At 37.8% G+C, this 14,265-nt stretch overlaps 1 protein-coding gene across 8 annotated transcripts in view; it reads right to left on the reverse strand.

The window, feature by feature from the left end:
- The window catches only part of LOC136863928 (metastasis-associated protein MTA3), a 901,938-nt gene that overhangs the window by 837,173 nt on the left and 50,500 nt on the right, over positions 1-14,265 (reverse strand). The window contains exon 1 of one of the 8 annotated variants that reach the window (XM_067140365.2): positions 264-1,467. The exons of the other annotated variants lie outside the window; for them this stretch is intronic. The gene's annotated coding sequence lies outside the window, so the exon portion shown is untranslated. Of the gene's footprint in view, positions 1-263; positions 1,468-14,265 lie in introns of those variants that run through there. 8 annotated transcript variants of the gene reach the window in all.

A 14,265-nucleotide genomic window follows, 5' to 3' on the forward strand; every position in this document is an offset into this window, starting at 1 on the left:
GGGCTAGGAGTGGGAAGGAAACGGCCGTGGCCTTAATTAAGGTACAGCCCCAGCATTTGCCTGGTGTGAAAATGGGAAACCACGGAAAACCATTTTCAGGGCTGCCGACAGTGGGGTTCGAACCTACTATCTCCCGAATACTGGATACTGGCCGCACTTAAGCGACTGCAGCTATCGAGCTCGGTGCACCAAGGACTAACATCCCAGAATTTAACATTACCATCTCAAATACCAAACTAGAACAAGTAGACCACTGCACTTACCTTGGGAGTATCTTGTCAAAGAGCTGTACTTCAGAACAGGATGTGGAAAACAGGCTTCGTACTGCCCATGTGGCCTTTGGCCGACTATTACACAGAGTCTTCAGGAATAAAAACCTTACAATTCGCTCAAAACTAATGGTGTACCAGGCTGTAGTCGTCTCTACACTTCTCTATGGCTGTGAAACGTGGACCTTACACCACAGTGACATCAAAAAGCTGGAGCGCTTTCACCAGCAAAAACCAGCAAAACCATCATGAACATCAAATGGGAAAACTACATCTCTAATATTGAAGTTCTCAAGAAAGCATAAGCTAAGAGTGTAGAAGCATTGGTTGTTGGGCCTCAGATGGGCAGGACGTGTGCCGTATGAATGACACCAGATTACCGCGCCAGATCCTCTATGGTGAACTTGGCTATGGTTCAACAAACCTTAAAGATGGCAGAAATAAACCCACAAACCTAGGAAACACTTGTCAAGGACCATTTATTTGGTGGCAAAGTGTCTGTGAATCAGATCAACACTTTGAAGAAGAACGCTGCAGACATGAAGGTATTAAGCGACAGAAACGCAAACTTTGCCAAACCCAGCTAAGATCTACCCCCATCCCCCAGCTGCGCGATGTGTGGACGTATGTTCTACGCAAGAATTTGAAACGAATTAGCACATTGTACACTAAATCCAAAGTGACTAAGTGAAGATAATTAATCTTAACTCTTATCTGGGATCATATTGTACCCTTGAAAATTGGTAATTAGGCTGTATGGGAAGAATATTTTATTATCGGGGTGGAACAATGCATTAATTTATCATTCAGGAAGGAGATTTCAACTCTGCACTGTCTCCGCTCGCCAGCGGCAGAACAGGTTTTTTCCCAACGAGCCGGCAGCAGTCTTGGGTTTTTTGTGTCTTGTTCTAGACCCCAGCTGTGTGACACGTGACTACAGGTTTACCAGGCCAAGGGCGATCAATATTTTGAGAATTGATAAGTCATGATATTTCATCAATTGGATTGGAAGGTTAGCTCGATCGCAAGATTTCAACCAATGGGATTCAACTAACAGACACACCTACGTCTTGAAGAAATAAATACCCATGTATCTGGGGAAATTTGCTCTCTTTATTTCTTACTTTTCTTCGCTTCGCTGACTTTAGCTGTTTTACCTGGCTAATTGCTTCTTGCAAGAACTTGTCTTCGTAAAATAAAATTTTCTGTACTACTGGGAGACGACCTACACGACGTTGGAAATTATAGGCATCAATTTGACGAAAGATGGCAATATTTCTGCTTCTGAGGAAATTTTAAATTGTAATGTTTGTTTGAAACATCGCAGTTCAGATTTCATTAATAATCTGAGGAACATTAAAGTACGTAGAACTGTGCCATCATAAAGAATCGAATGTGTGTGTTTGGAATTATTACTAAAACAAATTTATTAGTTTCAGCTTTTTACCAGAAGACGGAAGATCGCAAGCAGTCCTGAATTATTTCGAAGGATGCAACCTCAACGTTACGAAGGAATCTATAACTGTTCCAAGTCTTCATCTGCTGCAGCCATGAATAACTAAAATGTGAGGCATCATTCAGCCAAGGGGAGAGTATTACTCGAGATGAAACCTGATCCATTTTAAATGATCATCAGCCAAGTCCAGAAGCCATGTCCATTACAGATAAGATTTCAAACTATTTTTTCTGTTCATCTGTTGTAATAATATTATAGACGTAGTCCTTGTTTAGATATTGGCGATAATTTCTACTAGTCTTTGTAGTTAGAAATTTCATTCTTGTTTCATTGGTGTTGGTAGAATTTGATGTGTGAGAGAGTGTATTTGGGACCTGTATTTTGTCTTACTTGAGTGCGTGCTTCGTGACATGTTCTCACTGTCCCAGAATTAACATAGGAGTGTGATAAAATTATTTGACCCACGCGTTAATAATTATTAATTTATTAAATAATTTTCAAATAATTTTGGAATTATTTGGGACAGAATATCGACGTGTTCTGTAAATTTAGGATTTTCCCTTGATATTTGTGGTTTATCATAGATTCGGGATAGGATAGAGTCATTATGATTTCATTAAGCTATAGCCTACGATGACGCGACCGCGCGCGCATAATAATAATAATAATAATAATAATAATAATAATAATAATAATAAACAGAGAAAAGAAACTACCCAAGTCTTAAGAAGAATAAAAAGACAACATCATAAGGACACCCTGCAGTTAATTGAAGAACAGTTCAGTAAAACTAAATCAAGGGACTACTACAAAACCTTCAGAAAGCAGCTCCAAAAATATGAACCCCCGACCCTACTGATGAAGGATGAAGATGGTAAGCTGGCCCATAACAATAAAGACAATGCAGAAATTCTGGCTAAACATTTCAACAAGCTTTTAAATTGTGAGGAACCTACAGAACTCCTTCATTTGGACACCAACACCCCGATAAAAACATCACCAGAAAACATCAATCCCCCCACAATAAAGGAAGTCTACCAAGCTCTGAATAAATTAAAAAACTACAAAGCGCCAGGAGAAGATCAGACCTTTGCGGAAATCTGGAAATATGCAGGAACCTCAGCAAAAGTTGCCCTCCATCAACAACTTGTATCTATCTGGATTAAAGAAGAACTACCAGAACACTGGACAACAGCCCTCATTCATCCTCTGCACAAAAAAGGGGACAAAACCGACCCTAATAACTACAGGGGAATCTCTCTCCTAGACATAACATACAAAATATTTTCAATAATCATCCTTAATAGGATAAGTTTACAACTTGAGAAAGAACTAGGAGAATATCAAGGAGGTTTCAGACCCTGGAGGAGCTGTCCTGATCAGATCATGAGTCTTAAGTTGATAATGGACTATAACAGGAGAAGAAACAGAGATATGGTGATAACATTTGTAGATTTCAAGAAAGCTTATGATTGCATCCATAGAGAATCTCTGTTTTAAATTTTAAGGCACCTTGGACTACACCCCAAATTAATAAACATGATAAAATTGACTCTCACCAATACCAAGTCAAAAGTGAAGTTTAGGGGGGAAACATCAGAGACATTTGAAATTAAAACTGGACTACGGCAGGGAGATGGGCTCTCACCACTATTATTTAACTGTGCTCTAGAAATGGTAATGAGGGAATGGTTTAGAAAATGTCCCCCCAAAATAAAGATTGGCCGAAAAATCAAAACAAATTGCCTGGGTTTTGCTGACGATTTAGCATTACTAGCAGTGGACATAAAAGAAGCAAAAACCCAGATATCAGAACTTCAAAACATTGCAAATAAAATTGGCCTCAAAATATCATTTGAAAAAACAGAAATTATGCCCCAAAAACCAACACAGCTAAAAGAAGTCACCATAAATGGTAATAAAATCAAAATAGTAACTCAGTTTAAATATCTTGGAGAAGTAATAACACATAACTTAAATGAAAAAATCTCAATCCAAGTAAGAACAAATAGATTAGCTAAAGCACAAAAATTAACATGGGATATCTACAAAAAGAAATGTCTATCAATAAATACAAAAATAAAACACTACAACACAGTTATAAAACCGGAAGCTACATATGCAGCAGAAACACTCTTTTACCTGAATAAACAATCAAAGACTGACAGACTTCAGAAAATTGAAAGGAGGATTGGAAGAACCTGTATCAACAAAAAATATCAGAAAGATGGACAGTGGCGGTTAATACCTAACAAAGTCGTGTACAAAGAGCTAGAACCCATTACAGATACTATGCGTAAGAGGAGACTGGGATTCTTTGGACATATCATGAGGATGCAGGACTCGAGACTTCTGAAACAACTAGTACAACACAATCTCGTCTCAAAAAATACCACAACAGGATGTAAATGGATCAGAGAAGTAAGAGAGGATCTGAAGGAAATAGGCCTTACAACAGAAGACACCACAAATAAGATAAAATTGAATACAAAACTCAAGAATACAAACCTCCACTTTACCCTTACACAAAACAAACCAACAACACGCACATTTTCAACTGAGGAAAGGGCACGAAGATCGGAGCGTCTGAAGAAGTACTGGGAGGACCGCAAAGCCCGAACAATCCCTTCAAAGAGACCTGAACGACGGACTGACTAAAGTGATCCTATGTGGTCATAAAAGAAGAAGAAGAAGAAGAAGAAGAAGAATATTGACGTTGTTACGGTCTAAAAGAACATGTAAGGGTCATGAGTATAATTATTACTGTGCTTACGAGTGATTAATATGTGCTCTATTTGAAGTAGATGTAGGCCTGGAATATGGTCGTGACTTGAAGGTTCACATTTTACATTTGTTGATATTTTGGATTTTGTGACTTGTAAATGGATTTTATGATAGGATTTTATTTGAGTGTCCATTACATGAGTCGATTAAGGAAGAGAGTATGTCTTTGAACATAACTTCTTCTTGGGAAGCACATATTGGTCGATGTTTTGAGAGAATAGGAGAATAATAATATTGAAGTCGTGACTCATAGACCGCATACGCGAATGCTTATTTATCTGAGACTGTAGGCAAATTTAAGGAATTCTTAGTGATGATTTCTATTGTAAAATTCTCCTGGAACATCGTTGTGAATTCTATTTCATTGAAAAGTGATAATCCTGATACCATCACAAGTCAAATGATCGTAATGGTAGTCCTTATATGACACCGTCATCGGGAAATTTTCTCAAATTGCAAATAATTACAAAAATAAAAATCAAGGGCTAGGTTTCGTTAAATTTATTTGATAATATTGCCGTGGACCTAAGCTTGAATGTGAGATGGATGAATGGATGATATTTTGTAAATATGATTTTTCATGGTGATATTTCGTCATGATATGTGTACGCAATACGCATAAATTTCTTCAATTTTTTTATGTTTTGCGGTGAGCCTATTTGACTCAGTTATAAATCTTTAAGCGATTTTATAGTGAAATAAGATAGATTAGGATCTTGTGTTTCGAGGAAAATGTTTAAGCAAGGATCATGTCAATGAACTAAGCTCACAAAGTGTAAAAAGAGTAACCTAATACATCGTAAATTTTAAGCATTTTATTGTGAGTTGTGCACAACATTGAGTCGATTTATACACGATTAAAAATATAATATGTTGGATGAAGGATTTCAAACTAATTTAATTAAGTAATTTAAAGTATAAATAACTTATCAGAATAATATTTAATCAAAAGAAATGATTATTTGCTTTTGCTATGAGGTGAAAGTTTCATTGATCTATCAGTAAATATTAAAAATATTGTCAATTCAATTAATGATTTAAATATCAGGTTTTTGATATATTGAGATAGGATTTTCTTAAATAAGGAGATAATTAATTTTCTAATGCGATTTAGTAAAATTCAGTTTCATATCTTTGCAGACTGTAATTTGGTGAAGAATTTCGGATGAATTCCAGCAGGGAAGAATTAATTATTTTATTCCAAGATCTTAAAATAATAGATGGTTTTTGGGAAAGTGCTACTCATTTTTTAATAAATGTTAAAACCCATTTTTAGTGTTTTCAATTTGTCGTCAGTCCTTAGATTATCCTTGTCCTCAAAACTTTTGCGTTGCCGTTTAGCGAACGTTCCGCTCCCTGGGACTTTCGCTCAGCGGCTGAGCTACCCGGGAAAAACGGGGGCAATATATATCAATTTATATCGTTAAGGCAGGCCTACTTTCCAATTTATGAATTAATTTCCAAAAACATGGAACATGTGGAGAGAAAGAAACCAACAGTGTAACCTGTCAACGATTGGATATTTCACGAATTTAGGAGAGTGATAGTGATCATTTGAGAGAACTGTGCCTAGTAGCATTATTAGTTACTCCAGAACAGTTCAGGAGATAAGAAAAACATACAAAATCAAGTAATATCCATAATAAAATGAAGAATGTAAACAGGCTAATTTATTACAAAATCCTCCACCAGAACTTTATGATAAATTTCATGTGATCATATTGCACTTATGTTTTGGAGCCCAAGCTAGATGCAGGCCTTTGCTACATTTGCAACACGCTGTTCTTGATCTACACCTTTTTGATTTGGTACTACACACGCAACAGTTTGACTCCTTTTTTTTTTTCCCCCAGAAAGTTTTCGCACTTTAGTAGAAGTACCAGTACTTTCAATTACAGTACATTACTCACACTGCCACGTGAAACCACACCAGACTGCTTAATTTCAAGCCACTCACTGCCTAAAGTCTCAATGATCGACACTGTATAGGCCAGTCTTGACATGGGGTGTCGAGCTCCTCCAAAGTTTTCCTTGTATAGGATTTAACTATTTAACAATGTTGAAAGTTACCTCCCAATATTTTACAGTTTTCCTCTCATCAAGGTATGTGTACAACATCATATCACTACTATCACAATCTCCCCCCATGTATTTATTATAATTACACACCACTTCTGGTTTTGTAATTTCTTTTTGCTGACCATGGCATTTAGTTGTGAAAGTTTTATCAGCAGCCCTACTTTCACTAGTCAGTAGAAGGTCAGGATTCCTCTGACTCTCCTTTTCCCTATAGGCCATAGCTAACACAGGCCCTGACCTGAGGTATTTTCTATCCCCAACACCAAACTCTTGTTTGAAATACTGAGGCAATCCTTTTCTGTTTTGTCGTACAGTACCCGTTATGAAAGTTTCCATTTTATACAAATCCTTCACTAATAGCAATGACATAAGGAAATTGTCAACAAACACATGGTATGCTTTCTGTAAATAATTACCTATAGTGAGCAGGTGCAATACCACACAGTACCCTAAACCATGCTTTGCAATTTTGTCTGCATCTTTTTGACATTTTGCACCTCTGTACACATAAAATCCTAAGCAGTAATTCACTACTGAATCACATGTCATCCAAAGTTTTATGCCCCACCCGTTTATGTTAAACACATCGATTTTAACAGAAGATCAAGCCACCTAGGGGTTTTACAAAAAGTGCCTAATTACAGACGTTTTAAGATTTTTTAAAAATATGTTCAATTAGAAAATAAGTTTTTTTAATATTACCGTGGACGCGAATTGTAATTTAAGTACCATTTTACACACCACATCAGTAAAATCCCCCCCTTATCCCCCCTCCCAAATTTCAAACGCTTTAAGCAATAGTTATAAGTTCCCATGGGAAAGTAATTTAAGATTTTAATGTACTTACTAATCAAATTGTTTCATCTAAGCTATTTTTAAAGACAGCTGAAGATGACCACTAAGTGGTCGAAACATGTCCTGTATATGATGTTTTTGTAATTCTGCCAAAAGGAAAGAAATAAAGTATCAATTAGATGGTGTTTTAAATTAATCTGTTTAATAATTTGTTGATCGACAAGTTTGGCGGAGAGCAAGTGGGGAGGTCATAGCCCAAAAACGGGCCGTCGCGCCATAGGTAAGGTAAGGTAAGCCTTCCATTCCGGACTTAACAGTAATGAACACCACTGTCAGCTACCACGGTAACCATGCTGCTTCTTTTTAGCGCGTGTGCGCACAAAACTTGTTGACAATCGACCACCTCCTCCTTATGATACAACGCTAGCCGCGGCAACCGGATGTACAGTACCTCTAAGTAATGTCACTGGATTTCTGGAAATAGTCAAGAGAGAATGACGTTCTATTTGCCTCTACAAAAACTTTTCTCAAATTCACAGAATGGCATCAAAACATGCGAGCCTTCAAATTCTTCGGAAGGCCACAGCTACTCAGTGCCAAAAGTATAACACGCCTACTATACCTGGCGCTTAGTAAAATTAAGTTTTATAGACAGCAGGAATATTTTCGTGATGATTCATCATATTGTAAAGATACGTGCAGTGTTCTCCCTAGGACCTTTTTAATGAACGCAACATCCTGCCATTTTTATAGACCGCCTGGCTAACATAACTTAGATATATGCTACATACATAATATTAATACATACTAGCTGATGTACCCGTGCTTTGCAACGGAACTCTACACTGGTAGCGAAGGGGATGTCACCATACATCTTCTCTCTTGTGAAGACCGGGTTAGGGAACTGTCATAATGGTAGGCTCTAGTGATGAGCCCTATCGAATGCGAACTATTGAAATATTCGATAGTTCTATACTATTGAAATATTTTATTGTTTTAAGTGTTATTAGAATGTTCCATTCGCTTTTCTAAAGCAGCTGTTCCCTCCCCCAACCCTTCACTCAAAAAGCGAATGAAATTATGACTTCTACCGATTGGCAGTCAATTCAGTTTGTATGAAATCGGAAGAATTCTCTCTCTATGTCTCTCTCTCTCAAATCCAAACACATGATTTCTGTGAATTTACGGCAGGATTTGAGAACCAATTCAAATGCATTCTTGATCATAACACTGCACATTAACCAATTGAAATGTATTACTACTCAAAACAATGCACACATACTGATATACTCTTATTCATCATAGTTAAGAAAGAGGGAATAAAGATGCAAATGAATGTCTTGCCCCATTTCAGTGAACAGGTCTTTGCAAATATTGATTCACTCAGTTACAAAATGAAATTTTTTTTCAAGGCTTTTAGTTTTGATGAGTGATTGTAATGCAGTTTTGCCTCCTGCTTATGAATCTGAAATCAAATTTTATGAATCACGTTAGGATTTTACAGAATTTCAAATTAAGTATTTACTTAATCTATAATATCACTTACAGCGAAGTTTGTGAATTAAACACCAGTAAAGTAACTATAACTTAAAATAAAAAGAATCCAGGAAACAATTTATTATTTACCTTGTTTGTGAACATATAAAATTAAATTCTACAAATGGCAAGTCCAGGATACAATTTTCATGACTTAAACTCTCTTCCTTTTGCAGCGGAAGTGTGATCTTCGTGATAGTCTGACGTGTTGCAACTCCGGATTGTCCCTCTTCACAGACCAGCAATAGTCAGCTAACAACACAGCATTCCACCTGCCCTGATAACTTGTTTCTATCTCCTTCATGACCTGGTGGAACCGCTCCCCATGTTCTTCACTAAAATCTCCTAAGTTTTCAGGGAAAAAGTCGAGGCAACTATGAAGGAATTGTAGCTTGATACTCATATTACAACCTAATTTTTCATAGCCATCAACATATCTTCTACGATTTTCTTGTAATCCGGGTGCTTCCTGTTCCCCCAAAAAACGCTTATCACATTCTTGAAACCTATCCAAGCCAATCTTTCCTCAATGGTCATCAACACCTCAAATTGTTCATCTGTCGTAAGGCTCCGTATCTGTGGTCCCACAAAGATTCCTTCTCTTAGGTTCGCATCAGACAGGAAGGAGAATTTCTGACAGATGTACTTAAAACAGTCACCATCTTTATTCAATCCCTTTACGAACTGTTTCATGATCCCTAGTTTAATCTGGAGAGGTGGCAGAATGATTTTTCCTCGCTTCACCAAACATGATCTTATTATATTCTTGTCTCCTGGATCCATTGTTGTTCTAGATGGCTATTCCTTCCTAACCCAGTGTGCAACACGACTACGGCTGTCCCACAGGCAGAGGAAACATGGATACTTTGTGTAACCTGACTGTTGTCCAAGAAGCATTCCTATAACTTTTAGATCACCACATACAATCCATTCGTGCTCTGAATACTTCATTGCCATTAATAACATTGCAAGGGTTTCACAGTTTTCCTTCAAGACGTAAGAATGCGCTACAGGTATCGAACCATACTTATTGGTGATGTGTAAGAGTTCAGCTTTGATACTGTTTACGGTACCATCGATAAATAACCTCCATTCATTCTTGTTGTATGTAATTCCGTATTTCGATACTACTCCCTCAATATTCTTACAGTAAACAAGAGGACCCTCTTCAGTGAAGTACTCACGAAATTCTTCTTCTCTTGTTCGGTACCAGGAAAATGTTGTACCTGGAGCTAGCAGTCTTTTCTCCTTTAAACGAGAACCCAGCATTTGCGACGACTCCCTTGAGAGACCCAGATCTCTTACCAAGTCGTTTAGTTCACATTGAGTAAACAAGTCTGGTTGTAGCTCTTCTGTGGTTATCAAGATTTCATCGCTGTCACTCGAACGAGATGATGATGATGATGATGATGATTGCAGGGTTGCTGGTGGGTTACGCACAGGAATGTGTCAAGTCCATGTGGTACAGGTCTGATTGCTGATTTCAGATCTGGATATGCAATGCTTTTAATACTTTTCTTGTTATGGCCTTCAACTTGTACCATACAAAAATAACAATCATCGGTGTGATTTGTTAGCTCTCTCCACACCATCGGAATTCCAAAAGGTAACGACTTCTGCTTCCCCCGAGTCTATTTTCTTAATCCCGTAACACACGTATGACACACGCTGTGCGGCGCAAACCTTTTATCTTGGTCGCCTAACTTGACACCGAAATATACCAGGTAAGCTTTCTTTACGAATGAGATTATGTTCTCTCTTCTTGATTTCAAAGTTAATGAGCCACAAATGAAACAAAAGGAGTTGGGATTGTTTACACACTGTCGTCTTGAGGAACTAGCCATTTGTAGACTGATTTGCACTTGTAATGTGTATTAAATAGCTATTTAGAGCACGTTTCCAAACGAAACGAGTTGCAGTGTTCCTCTGTAAACATAGACATCAGACTATCGATTTTACCGCAAATGATCGTTTTCGATTACTCTAATGTACATATTTTATTGATCAGTGCACATTGTTACGCGCAAATTAAAGAAAAGGAAAATAACGTAATTACATAAAAACTGTGGGTGTTACAGGAAATCTGATACCATATTTGTGAACAGCTCTAAAAAGTGATCTAAATACACCCATTTTCATGTAAAACCCGAAAATGATGTTACCCAGTGTTATCAATAAGAATGCACTTCGAAATAAATAGTTTGTACTTAGTTTTATAGATTTTCTTACTTTATACTCACTTTTATAGTGTTTTCTTAGTTTCACAGTTTTTCTTTTTTTTTTACGTATTCTTAGTGCTATATGAAATGGCGTATGGATTTTAGTGCCGGGAGATCCCAGGATGGGTTCGGCTCACCAGGTGCAGGTCTTTTAATTTGACGCCCGTAGGTGACCCACGCGTCATATTCTTAGTGCAAAAATAAAAATACAACACGAACATAAAAAACAGATCTTTAGTGTGGGACCATTTTGAGAAAAGAACTCCGGGCACGGAATTATGTTTACTGTATAAAAGTGAATTTAAGTATAAAAACAGTACTTCAAACTTGAGAGACCATCTGAAGCACAAACATCTGAATGTATTCAGAAGTGAACGAGAAGGGGCAAGAACCAGATGATCAACTCAGTGCAACTCCTATGATCAACTCAGTGCAACTCCTAAGTCAAAGTTCAAGGACAGAACATGTTCCCTGTCCACCAGTAATTCCATTTCCATCAATAGGATTAATTATTATTAAGGAAAGAGCGCACAAACGTGCATAAAATTGGTATACACTGATCGAATAGATACAAAATACATTATTCTTTGCTGTATTCCTTTACAGTCTTGTGTCTCTGTGTACAAATTGTAAAATGATAACGCTCAGACACTTTGTTGCATAGTTTGCATAAGCAGTCTTCATCTGGGTCATGGAAGTATGTTTTCATGCATAATTTATGATGAAATCCATGTACAGATAGTCTAGTAATGGCACTTCGCAAAACCTGGTTTGGTCCACTCCATCTTCAGTCTAGCATGGCTTCTGTTGTGAAAAATTCCGGCCAAATTTCTTCTTGTTTTTCTTTCCTTTTCCTAAGGACTTCTTCTGCTTGTGGTGTAGATGGTAGCTGTAGGATGTACCTCATATCTTCTATGAAAAAGCGTTCTTTTGCAAGCATATACGCTAGTCTTGACGGTGCTGTTTTTGCTATCCCCAGTATTCTTTTCAGGAATCTGGCTTTTACACTTTCTAGGGTTTCTAAGTCGGTCATAGTAAGGTGGTCTCAGATGATATGAATACCATAGGTGAGAGCAGGGAGAATTTTGCTGCGGAAGAGAAGCATTGCTGTTTCTAGCGAGATCATGGTGGGGTTTTCTATGTCGTAGATCCCTCGCATGGCTGCTGCCGTTCTTTCTCTTATGTGTATTCTGTAAGAGGTACCATTAGATTGAAGAGTGATGCCGAGGTATCGGAAATTACCTACTTTTTTCAAGGTCTGTCCTGAAAACGTGATTGTGTCTTGTGCCGCAACTCCTCCTCCTTTTCGAAATGTCATATACACACTCACTTTTGTCTTTATTTAACTGTAGGTCATTTTCGTCAGCCCAGATCTGTAACTTGTCCATTGCTTCCTGGAGGACCTCCCTGTTTCTAGAGCCTAGTATCATGTCATCAGCATAGGCGCAGAGATGCCAACTTTCAAAAAAGGTAATTCGTAATGCAACCTGTTAGGGCACGGGGGGGGGGGGGGGGTCGTAGATATTTTTTTTTTTAAATCGTGATCTTACTAACTTACATATCATTTAAAGCTTGTAGTTACTGTTTGGTAAACGTACACTGGTAACATGCTTTTTCTTTTCATATCATGTGCATCCTCTGCACTAACAGAGCACTCAACAGTTCGGAGTTCATATTAGCACGAAATTCAGTCTTGTTCATCTTCATCATGCGCATCCGAAACATCGCGGCTCCACACACTACAAAACACGTGTGAATGAGATTTTGAGGAGCGCATTAAACTGGGCCATTCTTCCGAGTATACCTCCCTAAATTTCCAACTATATTTATTACTAGCGCCACTAGTCATGGTAACGTAATCACACGTATTTTCCTGCACAAGAAATCCCTTCAATATTTCAAACCTTTCGCATTTCGTAACACACGATTAGCATATATCCTAGAAGAGCAATATATATATAAATTTGGCAACCAAACTCGCAATAAATACTTCTTCAACAGTCACCCAAACAGTATTCACAATTAAACGGAGTTTGTCACCACTTTACCGCCAAAACAAAGACAAAAGAACTCTCATACTTGCATGGAAGTCTGATCATGTGACGAACAAGGACAACTCCGCAAGATATGCCACTTCACAGGTGCCTAAATTTCCGGTACTGGAAGCACACACTGCGAAATATTCTTAAACGAGGGACAGGAAAGGGGGATAAATTATTTCTGAGAAATCCGAAGATAATATTCTGAGAATTCACGCCGCCTTGTGTATCCTTTTGAACACTTCATACACTTAGATTTAAAAATCAACAAAAAATCGTAATTTGTGGTGTGTGATTCGTAAAGGCGTAATTATGATGGGTAATTCGTAATTATTACGATTGAATCGTAATAGTTGGCATCTCTGTAGGAGTATAGCACGACTGGAGAGTTCTGTATTATCTTCGTTACATCTGCTGTGGCGATATTGAATAAGATTGGGCTTATTGGATCACCCTGGAGGACCCCATTTGTTTGTGTGATGGGGGACGAGGTTGTTACACCGTCTTCGATTTCAACAAAATTGAATGCTAGCAAATTATTTATTGTAGTGACCAGAGGGTTGTTTTGTCCAATCATATGTTCTAGCTTCTTTATTAACTTGGCTCTGTTCAGAAAATCGAAGGCTTTCGTATAATCAATGAAGACAACGTGAAATTTTCCTCCTCTGTGCCTTAGTGCCTCATGTAAGTCGTTTAGTAGATTTGCAATTGCGTGCAGGGTCCCTCTCCCTTTCCTGAATCCAAATTGCTCCTCCGGAATGTGGATTTCAATTTCCCTCTCAAGTCGCCGGGCGAGAATTCTTGTATAAATCTTGAAGGAGTTGTTCTCTAACGCTATTCCTCTGTATGAGTTTTCATCATCGGTTTCTCCTTTTCCTTTATAGAGGATTTTCATTCGTGATTGCCTCCAGCTATCTGGGATAAATCCGCTTTGAAGACTTCTATTGAAGAGTTTTGTCCATACGGGACCTGGTATTTCTAGGGAGTCTTGTAGATTTTCAGTATATATTCCGTCTGGCCCTGCAGCCTTCCGCTTTTTCATGGTAAATACCGTCTCTTTTACTTCTGTAAGGGTTATTGCAGATATT

The sequence above is a fragment of the Anabrus simplex genome, chromosome 2 (genome assembly GCF_040414725.1).
Source record: "Anabrus simplex isolate iqAnaSimp1 chromosome 2, ASM4041472v1, whole genome shotgun sequence".
NCBI lineage: Eukaryota > Metazoa > Arthropoda > Insecta > Orthoptera > Tettigoniidae > Anabrus > Anabrus simplex.